The 14,850-nt window shown below is 48.0% G+C and overlaps 1 protein-coding gene and 1 long non-coding RNA gene across 15 annotated transcripts in view; both read left to right on the plus strand.

Annotated features, from left to right (window-relative positions):
- The window catches only part of LOC120100803 (uncharacterized), a 42,016-nt gene extending 38,983 nt beyond the window's left edge, over nucleotides 1-3,033 (plus strand). For 13 of the 14 annotated variants that reach the window (XR_005500887.2, XR_005500882.2, XR_005500889.2 and 10 more), the window contains one exon: nucleotides 2,834-3,033. This is a non-coding gene — a long non-coding RNA (uncharacterized LOC120100803). The remainder of the gene's footprint in view (nucleotides 1-2,833) is intronic. The other variant, XR_010064251.1, reaches the window with a different exon arrangement.
- Nucleotides 1-12,825, plus strand: part of LOC134485898 (keratin-associated protein 10-4-like) — a 36,173-nt gene extending 23,348 nt beyond the window's left edge. Inside the window, exon 2 of the mRNA XM_063282871.1 lies at nucleotides 6,283-12,825. The gene's annotated coding sequence lies outside the window, so the exon portion shown is untranslated. The remainder of the gene's footprint in view (nucleotides 1-6,282) is intronic.
- The last annotated feature ends 2,025 nt before the right edge of the window (nucleotides 12,826-14,850 follow it).

Genomic DNA, 14,850 nt, shown 5'->3' on the forward strand with positions numbered 1-14,850 from the left:
CTTTATCTCAGCCGCAGGGACACACTCCCTGCCATTTTGGTAGTAGGCGAGTATGTTCTCTTTAACATCAGTGAAATTTCTCTGTATTATCATTTGTGTGTGCGTGTGCGTGCGTCTGCGTGTGTGTGTGTTAGGATGCTTGCAGGATCCATGTTAGTTAAATTAACGTATATTATCCAGACTACTTAATTTTGAACCTGGCTAGATGAAGCCAGGTTGCAGCTAAGTAGGATCCAGGGGGTTCAGGTGCCTGGGCATGGGGCTCAGCATTGGGCTGGTTGCCACCATGTTGGGGAGACAGGAGAAGGAGTGTTCAATGAGCCTAGAAACACTGCAACTCGTGTGCCTGGCCAAGAGTGTTTCTGTGTCACAAAGAGCTCTACAAGCCAGTTAAACACATTGTAGACCCTGTAGCAGGCAAGCAAAGGGTGTGAACAGGCTGTGTAGAGAGAAAGAGAACAGACTGTGACGTTTGGTAAAAATGTACATTGGTGTTATAGCGCGATTCCATTTCCTCATCGCATCGGCTCTGGAAACTGCTCTTACCCAACTGGGATGACATCTATAGAGAGAAATCTGGTATCTATCCAAATAAAAGGGGCCTGTCGTGGGCCTAGTAGACTGTCTTCTAGCAAGGCATGGCACATGTGAATTCTCAGAAGTACAGACTGACCAGACCGAGGGTCTGGAGCACTGTCTGTGGTGTGGCATTTGCAGGTCATGGGAGAGTTCCTTACTGACCAGGCAGTGGAACGACAAAGCCCGAAGTAGCTACACACCAGGACAAGAGACACTTTTAAAACAATCAAAGTGTGGAAAGCATGCTTAGTTGTTTTACTTGTGTTTTAAAAGGGCAAACTAGGCTTTAACAATGTCTCCTGTTGTGTACATATGTAGGTGCCGAGAGGCCATGCAGTATTTGCCAGTGAGGAGAACGAGGCAGCAGAGAGAGAAGCCTCCCACTTCATGCAAATTTGATTTTTTTTTTGGGAGGGGGGTTGAATCAGTCATTCCGTCCCACCGACTGACAGAGCCGCTGACTTCAAGTTGATAGGTACACTGTGAATTCACCTAGAATCACTTTGTCCCATGATCCCCTACTCTGTCTTTTGACACCCACCGAGATCTGCACAAATCCAATGCCTCTGGAAGATCATGAGCCCCTCGTGAGCTCCTTGTGTCTAGAATCAAGAGCCCGCCCCAGAGTGAGATGGCTTTGAGGGAACTGGCTGAGTTTGAATCCTGTTTGGGTCGCTTGCAGGCTACTCTAACTCAGCCGACTTTCCTACATGTGGAACCCCCGCTTCCCCACTTGCGAGATGGAAGATTGTTCCAGCATGGCTTGATCTTGGGGGCTTTCATGTACAATGGCATATCTAGTTTTTAGAAACCCAGCGTATTAGCCAACATCTTTCCTGTGGCCCTCAGCTAAGCTTTAACAGAGCCAGGTAAAGCTGGCTAAGCTTACCCCTGTCTGTATTTCACTATGACCCCCCAAGAAAGGCTCTGCCTGCTGTTTTCTGATATCTATCTCCTAGGCATCAGTCCATAGGACGGTCCCTTCTGTCCTCACATGCACACCCAGCCTAGTCCCGAGGCAGCTCCTCTTTCGTGGCCAGACCTTGCGATGCTTTTTCAGGTGATTTCTCTCGCATTGAGGGATGGAGAATAAGTTTGATATCGGAATTTGGATCAGCAGGGACCTGGTAATAATCACTTGCCTAGAAGGAAGATTTGTGTCGAGTACCCAGGACTATGTGAGGCATTTTTGCCTTCCCCATCTTAACTCCGCACTCCTGTAGCTGTGGCAGATTCCAGAGCCCTAAGCTGACTTCATCCCGGTGAAGCAAGGACAATTTACAGTCACAGGCATATAAAACGTGCCTGTATTTCTCATGGTGTTTACTTAAGCAAGCATCGGGACCTGTAACCAAGTGACTTCAAAGGCTCGAGGTTGGGTGGTTTACAGTCCGTCTGAGGAGTGACAGGAGGCTCAGGTTTTTGTGTACTCACATACTTTAACGGGGGAAGATTCATACAGAGTGGATCGCTTAGTTGCTATGGGGAGAGAATTTTTTTTTAAAATGTTCCTCTTTAAAGTCAAAGATAAATCACTCTCGAGGTGGAGTGGAAGCAGAAGGGGGAAGGAGCCCAGACCTCGGAGGCTGGGTTTCCCCAGACATTATTACTGCTTGTGTGCCTACAGCCCAGAACAGCTGGTGAGTGCGCGAAACCGGAGAAAGGGCTCTTTCCTTTAATCCAACCTGCTGCTTTCCTGGGCCCGTTTTACTGTAATTCTGGGAGGCCAAGGGACAAAGGCTGTTGACTGATACGTGCAATTACCTCCTTTAATACTGCTCTCAACTGTCGGCCCTGACTGACAAAAGTGGATGAGGTTTAGTTAAGGTCTGAGAAAATGCTCCATTAATAAAAGCCATTCCTGTCCTGATGCAGTCACCCTCCTTCAGACCTTTTCATCCATTTTCTAGAAAGATAAGGTCTGCTGATGCAGAGTTAAGAAGTGATGCTCAGCCTGGACATTGGAGACACCGTGGCCACCTCGTAGAAATTCTCCACGACATATGTGGTTGGCTTGTGCCTGCTTCGAGGGTGATGAGTTTGGATCACTGGGCAGGGTTTTCCCAAGAGCCAGAGGTGGTTTTTCAAAAGTTGAGCCGGGTGTTTCTTGGTGTCTATCCTCCATTGGCTTCTTGCAAGTAAAAAGGAGCAGGGGCCAGTTTTCTTCTTGATGTGCTTCTCCAGACCTCGGGCCTCCATGCCCTGGTTATTCCCATGTTGAACAAGCTGTCAATGTAAACCTTCTCCTACCCAGAAGGCAGCGGAGAGTCTGGACAGAAGCAGAAGCAGGAATGGATGAAACAAGAAGGTTGCTGTGGCCACCAGCTCCACCTGCCCAGCCCGGACTGCAGACAAGGCTCTGGAAGGACAGACAACACACTAATGACAAGTGTCCTTTGGAAAGCTGGAACAGACTCTGCCCTAATAAATGAGTGGCCTGTGGCTGGGATGGCATCCCTGTTTGACAAGCCTGCATTCTTGGCCTCCATGCGCACAGACCAACTGGAGGCCAGTGTGTCACCATGACTTGATAGCTGTGGCCAACAGACCCCCACAGGCTCTTTGGCTGTGCCAGGTGTGGGAAGCCAGCGGGGCCTGCAGGCTGTGACTTGTCCTCATGCCCAGATGAAGGTTTAACGGTACAGGAGAAAGACACTTCCTCCTCAAGTTCAATGTAGCTCATCTCTGTCATGTTTCCATAGTGCCACACTCAGTTTTGATTGTGTAGTATGCCACTGATGACACCTTCATGCTATTTGCTGCAGCAACCCCATGGCAAAGGTTACTAGGGGGTCAGAACAGACACCAAGGGCCCTGAGGGACTGAATTTGTTTAGAGTCTCAGAACCAGGACACAGCACATGTTTTTCTTTCAAGTTTCTGCAGACGTGAGGAGACTGTCTTCCCCTAGAGGAAAGACGCCTCTACCTTGCTCCGCCTTTGCTCTCATAGGGGCCTTGGGGGACTGATAACCAGGTCTGTGTGGCAACCACACTGGCACTTCCAGCTGCTCGGCTGTGCTGAGAGATGCACAGCTGGGGAAGCCTGCATCTCCTTGCCTCAGAAGAGAATTGGGCAAAGTGGGGAGGCAGGTGAGTGCTCAGAGCAGAATGGCCATAGCCTGGACAGGTCAGGGATAGCATTCTGGAAGAGGAAGCAGGTTTCCTTGCCTGAACCCCAAGTGTCCATATGTGAAGTTAAGTATCAGTGTTTTCATTTCAGAAAACAGAGAAACCTGTTTGTTCTTAACCAGGGTTTGCAAAGGCAGGCGAGAAGAGAGGGCTCAGCCCTCCTTTGAGACATAGCCATTCCGGAAGAAAGGGATGTCATGTGGAAAGCCACCAGAGCCTGCTGCAAGGGAGGCTTCTTCATGGAATCACCTTTGTGACAGTCTGTTGCCCCTTACCTGGTACCATTCAGAACTTGTCACAGGCAGGAGGACTTCCAGACCAAAGGGTTCCCTGCCTTAGCACTTCATGCACAGAGAGACCCTTGTGTTGTGTTTAGCAAGGGATAGCTCTTAGGGAGAGAGTGTCCAGTGGTGTAGACAGCTGCGTCCGTGGGTGGCATGGCCTGGTGATGTAGTCAGACACATCAGTGGGCCCTGGCGCTGCGATGTGGTCCAATATGAAGAGAAGATGTTGGGGTACAGACAGCAGTGATGAGGGGTTCACTTGCGGTCACTGTGATTCAGTGTGCCTCATGTCACTGACAGCACACATAGCAAATGGGACCTCTGTAACAATGCTGTGAGCTGAGACAGGCTCAGAGTCACATTTGACCTAGACTGAAATTTTGGAGCTAGTCCCTCTCTGTGAACGTCAGGTCATATCAGTGGAGTCCATTACACTCTGCCTTGCCCTGGAAATAGGCCTGCTGTGGATACCATGCTCCCATTCGGCTTCTATAAAAACAGGAAACTTCTACCAAGGGAGCAACATAGGGACAGCCCTATACCTGTCTGCACCTCCTACCCCATTGCACACAGATCCAACACCTTCTGTTTAAATGAAACAAAGGTATTGACCCCACCTTCCCCAATAAGCAGATATCTCTAGGAGCAGGACTTAGTGTCCACATTTTCCCACTAAAAATTAAATGACATTTATGCTCAAATGAAGACTTTATAGACAGTCTAGAAGAAAAAGTTTCTATATTCCTCCACTGACCTCCAGTCTTTCTTCCTAAAGGCATATGAGCTCTCTCTTTCTCTCTCTCCCCCCTCCCTCCCTCTCTCTTCCTCCCTCCCTCCCTCTCTCTCTCTCCCCCTCTCTCTCCCCCCTCCCTCCCTCTCTCCTCCTCCCTCCCTCTCTCTTCCTCCCTCCCTCTTTCTCCCCCCTCCCTCCCTCCCTCTTCCTCCCTCTCTCTCTCTCTCTCTCTCTCTCTCTCTCTCTCTCTGTGTCTGTCTATCTGTGATGTGTGTGGATGTATATATGTGTGTGGATATATATATGTGTGTGGATGTGATGTATATGAGTGTTTGTATGTGATGTATATGTGTGTTTGTATGTGATGTATATGTGTGTTTGTATGTGATGTATATGTGTATGTGTTTGATGTGTCTGTGTGTCTGTGATGTATATGTCTGTGTGTCTGTGATGTATATGTCTGTGTGTGTGATGTACATGTCTGTGTGTCTGTGATGTATATGTGTGTGTATGTGATATATATATGTATGTGTGTAGGTATTCACACAAATGGTTAAAATTAAAAGCCAGGTAATGGCACTTGGTATTGTTATTTATTGCTTTCTGTCTAATTTTCCCGAGATGGTGGTGGCACACAAGCCCAGATATTCTCCGGTGTCTGCTCCTCTCAGCCCTGGAATTGCTGGTGTGGCCATGCCTAGCTTTTCATATAGATGCTCAGATTGTCATGTTTTCACAGCAATATTCTTACCCCCTGAGCCATCTCCCTGTCCCCCGTCTCTGAGTCTCTTAATCTCAGAGGAGAAATGGGGTGTACTGTTGGACAGGGGCCCTGCTGTCAATCTGAGGGATGTGTCTTCTGTGAGATGTCAGAGTGGGGAGGGGCAGGAAAACCTGGGTACTGAGGAGCAGCTGAGGGCACTAGGTAGATGTCAGAGCCCAGTGTAGAGCTGGAAAAGCATAAGACTGAGGACTGAAGGTCAATGGTCAGAGCCGCCCCCCCCCCCCCCCCCCCCCCCCCCCCCCCCCCCGGGTTAGGAAGGGAATGTTCCTCCTGAATGACTCGCAGAGGCGGCCTCTCTTCTGGTGGACAGGATAAACTGGTGCTGACAGTGGGAGAGCAGCATTTCTGACTCTGTTGAGGAAACTTCCTTCAATGCTTTGAAAACAGCAGGCAGAACAACAGCCCTTGCAGTGTGCCCTGGGACAAGGGCTTGCAGTGTGCCCTGGGGCACAGGGCTCAATACTCAGCAGGAATGCTCATCATCCTGTGGGAAGCAGACTGGGTAACATCAGGCTTGGGAAGTGCTGATCCCCAGCAGGGAAGGGAGGGCCCGGTGTGCTGGCAGAGGGCAGATTTGAGCTAGGCAAACTCAAAAGTTAGGACTCAAAGTTAGGACTTCTTTATCTATAGATGGGACTTTCCTAAACTTTTGGCCTCTAAGTTCTGGAGAGGGGACCAGAGTGATGTGTTACAGACAGAATTTGGAGACCTGTAAGATTTTGTTGCCTTTAGCAAACCTCTGTTTATAATTTGACACCTGCTTGTTTTCTAGAGTCCTCATGGATCCACAGGAGAAGAGTGACAGGCCGCATTCCTCCACCAGACAACACTTTCTCTTGGAGACTCAGCCTCGGCTGAGTTAGACAGCAGACTTTATGAGAGTCCCTCCTCTGGGGACTCACAGGCACCGGCATGCCTTCCTCAGCCACACATTTATGAAGATGAGTGTTTGAGAAAATCCATCATGGCGCCAGTCATCAGTTCGCTTGACAAGGCTAGCCCAGACTGGGATCTAGAGAGACTCTTGGCTGAATGAATGGCTGTTTCTACAGCAGGAACACCTGTGACATGTCTTAGTTTTAGAGCTGTCAACCCAATTCCATTTTTGATCTCTGTTGCGTATGAGAGTGAGTGTTGGCACTGTGAGGAAAAGGTTGAGATTTTTGTCTTCTCCCTTCTGTTTCCCATCTGTTTCTCTCCCAAACAATGGCGGTGATATCTGAACACCAAGCGTTCTTTTAGTGCAGGGCTGAGAATCTCATTTTTCAGATGGGCTGAGTGAAGAACCAAGATATTCCTCATGGACTGGAGATCATGGAGCTCAGGGCTTCGGAGTGTTTTGTATACTTGTGTTCCATGTCTCCAAGGAGTAGCCCTTGCTTTGGTACAGTCCCTTGCTCTATACAGTGACCCTGCACTCCTCCCCAGGCACAAACTCATGAGTGTGTATGGCATAGCTATGTCCGTCTCTGTCTACCTGGACAGGAACTTCACAGTCTAAGTGCCAGACACCACATGTTCCACATTTTCACCTGTCCTTCTTGCTTGATCCGAAGGCCTAGATCCTCTCTCTTTTTTTTTCCCCCTTCAGACATTTCACAAATGCTACTGCTTCAAGATATTCCTGAAGTTCCAGGGTTTTGTGGGACTTGTTAGTTCTGTTGAGCAATGGGAGGCAGGGCAGAAAATCTTAAGCTTGAGGTTGGGCACAGTCCTGTGAAATCCTAAGATGTGCTCACAACCCTGAGAGGTAGTGTTCATGGGATGCTTCAAGTTCAACGCAGCGTCCGCAGCTACTCACGTCTTTCTAGTGAGCCATTGGACTGCTGCTGCTGCTCCTGCTGCTGAGATGTAAGCCCAGATCTCCAAAAGAGAAGCAAGGGCCTTTTTATTTTCTCTCATGCTGCTGTGTTGTTTTCTGATCATCAAGAAAAGAATCAGATCACCCTCAAAAGGGAAGGTTAAGGCGATGCACCAAAGTCTGGCTCCCAGGATAAAAGCTTCAGCATGGGGCACTGTAAACAGAAGAGCCTGCAGGTCTCTAAAGACCTGTGTTATGCTCTGCGGAGAGGCCTCTAGGAGCTCTCTGCTCATCCAGATACCAGGAATCTCACTGCTTGGGTCTCCTTGTTGTGTATCCCACCTTGTGTCCTGGGTCTCCAGGCCCACAAGCCCTTTAGAAGGGGAACGATCCTGCGAGCAGGGGCAGTGTCTGTTAAAGGTAAAGATGTGACCCCTTTGACCAAGTAAGCCAAGTAAGAGTATTTAGAGGGGACCCCTTCAGTGCCCAAGAATGTGCAAAGACCTCACAGGGACTTGAGGGGTCTAGGCAAAGTGGAAGGACCAGAAAGGGTTCAGAACCTGTATTCAGAAGAGAAAGGCTGGAAGGTATACTGTGGGCACTGGGGCTGTGCTAGGGGATGTCACAAAATACACTGAGGAAATGAAGCTGAGGGCAGCATGTGGCTGGGGTTAGATGTGATAGTCCCCCTCTGTGTCCCATGGTGCTTCAGTCCATCCACCGCAGACTCAGACCTCTACCTTTGGATGCATTTCCTCGTCTTTGAGACTAAAGTTGGAGACCCAGGAGACCCTCCCTTTTTCATGACATTTTAGGCACAGGGCCTGGAGCTTGGGTGGGCACTCTCACGTGATATCAGTCTTTCTGGAAGTGCCATTTCTACTGCTTCATTCCCACCCTGGTCACTCAGTTTTGTCCCTCTTCATTCGTGTTTTAAGGGCTCCCCAGTGTGGGAGAGCATTCTCTTGTTGCCTCCTAATGCTAGCATACAGTAAGCATTCAGTACATTTTGATGGTGGAATGTCTCCGGTCTAGCATTCATGTGTTTTTCAGGCAGTGAAGAGTCAGTGGAGTATGACTCCAGGAAGAGTAGAGGGCAATTCTCCTGGTTGTGTTTCTAAGGCTTGATTCAGGTTTATTTTTAGATCATGCGGTGCTCTAACCATTTACCGTGGTGCTCAGCTCAGCATCCTGCAGTCTCTAGGGCCCGCCTGCCCTGGCATTGTATTTTCTTCCTTCGCCACGTTCTTCCCCTTGGGAGTTTTGCCCTCTATAGTAAGACAATAGAATATGTGACTGGCACTATCCAATGAGTCATCACAACCTTAGTGTGATTCTTCTCACTGCCACACTCCACTTGAGCTGCTTTTCCGAAAGAGTAAGCTGGAGCCCGAACAAGGCATTGCTGAAGTTGTCGGGCTCTGGTTGTATGTGTACATCCCACATCTTTTGTATCTGGCCACTCATCTGAACCTCTGCGACAGCTGCATGTATTTGCAGGGAGGGATAGAAGCAGAGCATGGGTGAGGGGATAGGAGTCAGAGGAGCAATGGGTGCACAGTACACACACGTGCGTGGGGGCCCAGCCACGCGGTGGTAAGAGCAGAGAGCTTCAGGAGAGCTGATCCAGGTGGGAGCCATGGTCTGAGCCCTTGTTTCACAGTTCCCTTTGAAGAGTGCGGGTCACTGAAGACCAAACGGACACTGAGGCTGTGCAGTGAGGTGGGCAGGGAGTCCCTCAGGGCCTTACTTAGCATCTGTGCATCTTGGAGCTGAGCTTTAGGACTACATTCCTTTACTCTCCAAACACAGTAGGTCACGTTTTCATCTTTGTCCATTTCTTTTGTTGGCACAAGCACCAGGGTGTACCCAAAGCCCTAAACCATTTTCAGTGGCGCGCTCTGAAGGTGCAGCTTCCATTTTAGACTCTGAAAGCCATTTAGAAGCCATTCCCACTGGACAAACTCCCACCCACATCAAGGTACAAAGTATCTGCACCACAGGAAGGGTGAGTACACTCTGGATGTGGTAGCGAGGTGGGAGTATTGTGTCATTTAGCGCATCTGACTGTGTGTAACCATAGAGTGCGACAGAGGCAAAGGTTGGCCCTCGACACTGCTGCCCACAAGAAGTTCACAGTCTAGTGCACTTGACAGGTGTGCTGCAGTCGCATCCTGCAGGTGTGTGTTTGACACGTGCTGGCTCGGGGAGGTCAGCGTCTGCGCACTTTCAATAGAGCATGGCGGATGAATGGTGATGTTTCCCAGAGTGGACTGCTGAGAAGTGGGCATACTGAGGAGGTGGGGCAAACCATATGATGGACAGAAAACAGCTGGAGTGTGAAAGCCACGTATGCCAATAGAGTCTGTTAGTTTAGGCTCTGGTTGTGTTAGTATGCGTCCAGCTTCGAGGACAGGAACCAAGACCCATCTAGCTTAAACACATGAGTGTGCTCCAAGGGGGCCAGGAACAGATTTCAGCAGCTCAGCTCTATCATTGAGGACCCAGTGCTGTCCAGTGCTTTAATGATCCTGGCCTCTAGTAGTTCCTCTTCCTAACAGATTGTGCCAAGGTTATAAGGCACGCATGAGGTACTTGACTGCTTGCTTCACTGGGATCTTTTCCCTCAGTAAGGAAAATCTTGAAGAAACCTGACACCAGTCAGACTCAACCTTGGGCCTCAGTGACAGAGGTACAAGTACGTGCCATATCCCACTCACTGGAAGGGGCTTGCATGTACTGTGTCTCAGCCTTGTCTTGGGTTAAGCCTAGAATATACGGCCTGTTTCATCTGAGCTCTTGTCCAGGTAGAGAGTGCTAGAATAGAAGTGGGTCTCTGACAGAAAGCAGGAATCAGGAACTGTGTATGGGTTGTTGCTGGGTAAACTGTTTGCTGGGGTAGATGGACAGTCTTACAGAGGACTAAGCCACAGGGGCTAGGATCAGCCCGTTGTGTCAAAAGAAAAAGCCCCGTTGCCTGTGTAGGGCTTGGTTTTGTGAGTCAAGCTGGAAACAAATGATGTCATGAGAATTCAAGCATCCTCACGATAGGGCCAGGTGTTTCTTGGCAAATGGGGACACTTTAGGACAGCAATACAGAGTAGGGATTTCCCACTTACATTTGCTGAGCCCCTCCTCATGGCCTGTGGCAAGCCCAGAGTTTTTGGGGAGACTTCTTGAGGGAACTACGCCACAGTCTACTCTGAGGGACTTCGGTGAAAAGAATGTTAGGTGGGGCTGGGAGTGGCTTTGAAAGTTGTATGTTCAAGACATTCATTTTACAAATGAGGAAATGGGACCCAGTTAGTTGGAATGAGATGTTGAGCCTGGGCTCACTCTTGCTCCTCAGGTGGGTACCCAGGTCTCTGTAGTGAGTGCTAGAGGACCTTTGGACCTCTTTTCCTGGACACAAACTGTATTATTGAGCTCAAAAGAAATTCTAGACATTAAAAGGCAAGCAATGAACCCAGCTCCTTGTGTCTTAGTATAAATAAGGCCTTTCCCTCTTTCCCTTTGAATCAGACTTTTAAGAGGAAGAGGCCTGAAACCTGCTGAATCTGGGGTACAGGGGAGGAAAGGAGGTAGTCCTTGGCATTTGTAAACCTCTCCTCATCTTCCTCCTCCACTTCTTGTTCTTGTTCTTCTGGTGTTTTGTTTGTTTGGTTGGTTGGTTTTGTTTTTGTTTTTTGTTTTTGTTTCATTTTGTTTTGTTTTGGCATCTCTGAAGACTCCAAGGCCAAGCAGACTCCAGTCAGGCTGAGGTCACTAAGCACAAACAGGGGCAGCTGCCACAGTGTATGTTCCGGGAGAGACTCTCCTGCTGCACTTTTCTTGATGTGTCACACTTCCATTTACAGCCACCCTTCACTCCTTCCCTGGCCTCCTGTGGACCATGTTGCTTTCCTATGAGTAGGCAGATAGCGTGGTGAATGCAAGCCCGATGACTTGCATTTGTAGACAGAGCATTCATTCCATGGAACAGAAGGCACCAAATAAGCGAATAAACAGAAGAGAAGACTGTTGGTAAAACACGAGGATGAGGGCTGAGCACAAAGCACTTTCTGACACAACACCATGTGTAATCACCCCGAATCTCTTTATTCCTTCTTGGCTTTTGACAATATTCTTAAATTGTGTGTGTATGCATGTGTGCATGTGAGTGTGTATGTATGTGTGTGTGTGTGTGTGTGTGTGTGTGTGTGTTTCTGGTATGTCATAAAACTATTAATGTTGCATGTAGAAGGCATGAGGAGGGTGAGCTAAGTATGTATTGATGACAGCATCCTTGCCATCGCCTCACAGATGATCCGTTTCCATAGAACAGTGAAAAGAGGAAGGTTGTGCACATACGTGTGTGTCTCTGTGAGACTATCTTAGCCTGGAGAAACATGGAGAGAAATGTAGCGATTCTATGGAATGTGCATCAGCACTGTGTATAATGTTGCTGCTGTGGGCCTGGATGGGAGCAGCTGTAGGCAGAGATGGGATGAGTCAGAAAAGGGAAGGTAAAACCAATGGAAGGCAATACTTCTAGGACAGAACCTGACAGCTCAGCAGTTGGGAGCACTGGCTGCTCTTGCAGAGGACTGGTGTGTGGTTCCCATCGCCCATGTGACTGGACACAAACATCTGTGACTCCAGTTCCAGGAGATCTGACCCCCTCCTCCTCATGCACCGCACAAACGTGGTCCACAGACATGCGACAGGCAAAACACCCGCATGGGTAAAATGACACATTAAACACAAGAAAACAAAACCAAGATGGGATCTGGTCCCCGTGTTCCCAAGAGGATGCTGATGTTGGCTGTTCGTCTATACAGCTCCGTCACCGAGGAGCCTTGAGTGAGGGTGTGCTATAGTGCCTTAAATGGAAGGTGCTGGCTCCCTAGAGATGCCGACCCCTTTCATTTTCTTCTCACCTTTGTCGTTTCTCATCTACTGCTTGTATTCTCCTGCCATCTTCATGTCAGTAATGGCTGAATTATAATTGAAAGTGTGTATATAATGTGCGTAATTATATACACAATCATAGTAAGGTTAGTTTGAAATTACACAGTTTATTGTGATGTATAAATATCCACCTGAAAAACTCTATTTCCATCTTGTGATATAAAGGACGCTTCTGTTCTGGAGAGAGAACTTTGAACAAGTCGTTGTCAGCTGACATTTTAAATTCACAGCTCACAGACCCTTCCAAAAACCAGGACTGCAGCTCTGGTTCTCCAGAACACAGACTTGGTGCTTTGTGCTAGGGAACAAACAGAGAGAGGTCCCCTCCAGCCTCTCCAATGGTGACAGAAAACCAGTAGTGAGTGTTAAGTGCCTTCCGTGGTCCAGGTACTGTTATCACAGTAGAGCAGTAAGTACAGTTTTGTGTCCATTCTGAAGAGCAAGAAACTGAGGCTCAAGAGTAGTATGTAACCTACTTGGTGTGAAATCTGCTGACGCAAGTTTTGAGCTATTTGATGCCATAGCCCCCTTTGCCATTAAAAAAAGAAAATCTTTTATACTTAAGCCACTTAAAAAGAGAAAATTGTTTTTTCTTTAGTATTTTCAAGTTTATTCTTTTACAATTTCATACATGTGTGCAATGTATTTTGACCGTAACTTCTCTCCCCTCTCTCTCTGCTCACTCCTTCTGTATCACTTTTTTCCAACAAGCCTGCCTCCGTCTTTGTTTTTCCTTTTATGACCCATTGGGTTTAATGTTGGTTGTTGCATGACCACAGGTATGGAGTTACTTATTGGAGCATGAGTAGCTTAGTGTTGGCTACGCCACTGAGGTAAAATGATATTTTCCTCCTCCAGCAGCCATTGGCTGCCTGTATCTCTTCCCATTCACGAGAGTGTTGCTGTGACTTCATGAGTACAGGAGCCGTGTCATGGCGAGGAGACAGTCCCACACATCTCCTGCCCTCCCAGAAACTGCACAAAGTTCCGGGAGCCTTGAAGGGGTTACCATAGGCATCCTTGTTAGGGCTGTGTGCTGAACAGTGTTCTCACTCAGTATTCTAGTCAGACATGAGTCTATGGTAAGCACTGCTTACCACAAAAAAAAAAAAATAAAATAAAATAAAAAAGATGCTCTTGACCAATGTTGAGAGCAAGCACTGACCTACAGAGAGAGAGTTAGGGTTTTACTGCTGTGAAAGAGACACCATGACCAAGGCAACTCTTATAAAGGACGTTTAAATGGGACTGGCCTACAGGGTCACAGGTTCAGTCCATTATCGTCACGGCAGGAAGCATGGCAGCATCCAGGCAGGCATGGTGCTGGAGGAGCCGAGAGTTTTCTATCTTGATCTGCAGGCAGCAGGAGACACTATGTTCCAGACTGGGTGGAGCTTGAGCATATGAGACTTCAAAGCCCACCCTCACAGTGCCACACTTCCTCCAACGAGGCCACTCCTCCTAATAGTGCCACTTCCCATGGGCCAAACATTCAAACATATGAGTCTATGGGGGCTAAATGTATTTAAACCAGCACACAGACTAAACTTATTTCCCTAAGGACAGTATCCTTTTGTGCAGTAGCAAGGATTAGGAAAACTTTCCAGTTGAAAGGAACAGTCATGCTGTATGGTCCATAATTAAAAAGGAGGCAGTGCTCTACACCATTCTGGGACAAGCAAGACTATGTGGAGTCTGCCTCAAGACCCCACCCCCCAAAAAAAGGTAAGGTGGACTGGGCTCTCAACCAAGTCTGGATCTCCCAGGAGTAAAAAGTTTGTTCTTAGAAGCACACTTTTCTGATATACAAGTGTTCTCTGACTTCCAGGGCTGTGCATCCTGGAAGCTCTTGGTCACATTAGTGACTAATTGATGTGTTGACTTCAACCATTTTAGCAGGACAGAACAGAAGGCTGATTGTTTCTGCTGAGTCAAGCCGGAAATTTAATTACCCTTTGATCTCTCCCTGCAAAGGAAATCACACAGAAGACCTTATCACAGTTTTATTACCAAATGTAGGATACATTTGATACGTATATTATTGTAATCTGGTATTTGACATTGCTGTGTATGTGGCCACAATTCTGTTTCATAGATCATTCACAATGTATTCAAAATTTGGATTGGGTGCTGGAGAGGTGGCTCAACACGTAAGAGCACTGTTTGTTCTTCCAGAGGACCCAGGTTCAATTCCCAGAGCCCACATTGCGGCCCATAACTGTAACTCCAGTTCCAGTTGATCTGACACCCTCTTCTAGTCTCCGCATGCGCCAGGCACACAAGTGGTGTTCACACATGCAGGCAAAACACTCATATACATAAAAACCCAAAATATTTATCTGGGCATGTTGATACATTTAATCTTAGCACTCAAGAGACAGAGACAGATCTCTGAGTTCACAGCCAGCCTGATCTACGTATCTAGTTCCATGTCAACCTAGGATTATACAGTGAGATCTTGGGATTGCCATGAGTGGGCTAGAAAAGTATAATAGTATGAGAGGAAGGGACAGAGAGGGAAAGGGGGAGAGGGAGACAGAGAGGGAGGGGGGAGGAAGAGAGGGAGAGAGAGAAACTAAACACCACCCT

Source organism: Rattus norvegicus, chromosome 2, assembly GCF_036323735.1.
Source record: "Rattus norvegicus strain BN/NHsdMcwi chromosome 2, GRCr8, whole genome shotgun sequence".
NCBI lineage: Eukaryota > Metazoa > Chordata > Mammalia > Rodentia > Muridae > Rattus > Rattus norvegicus.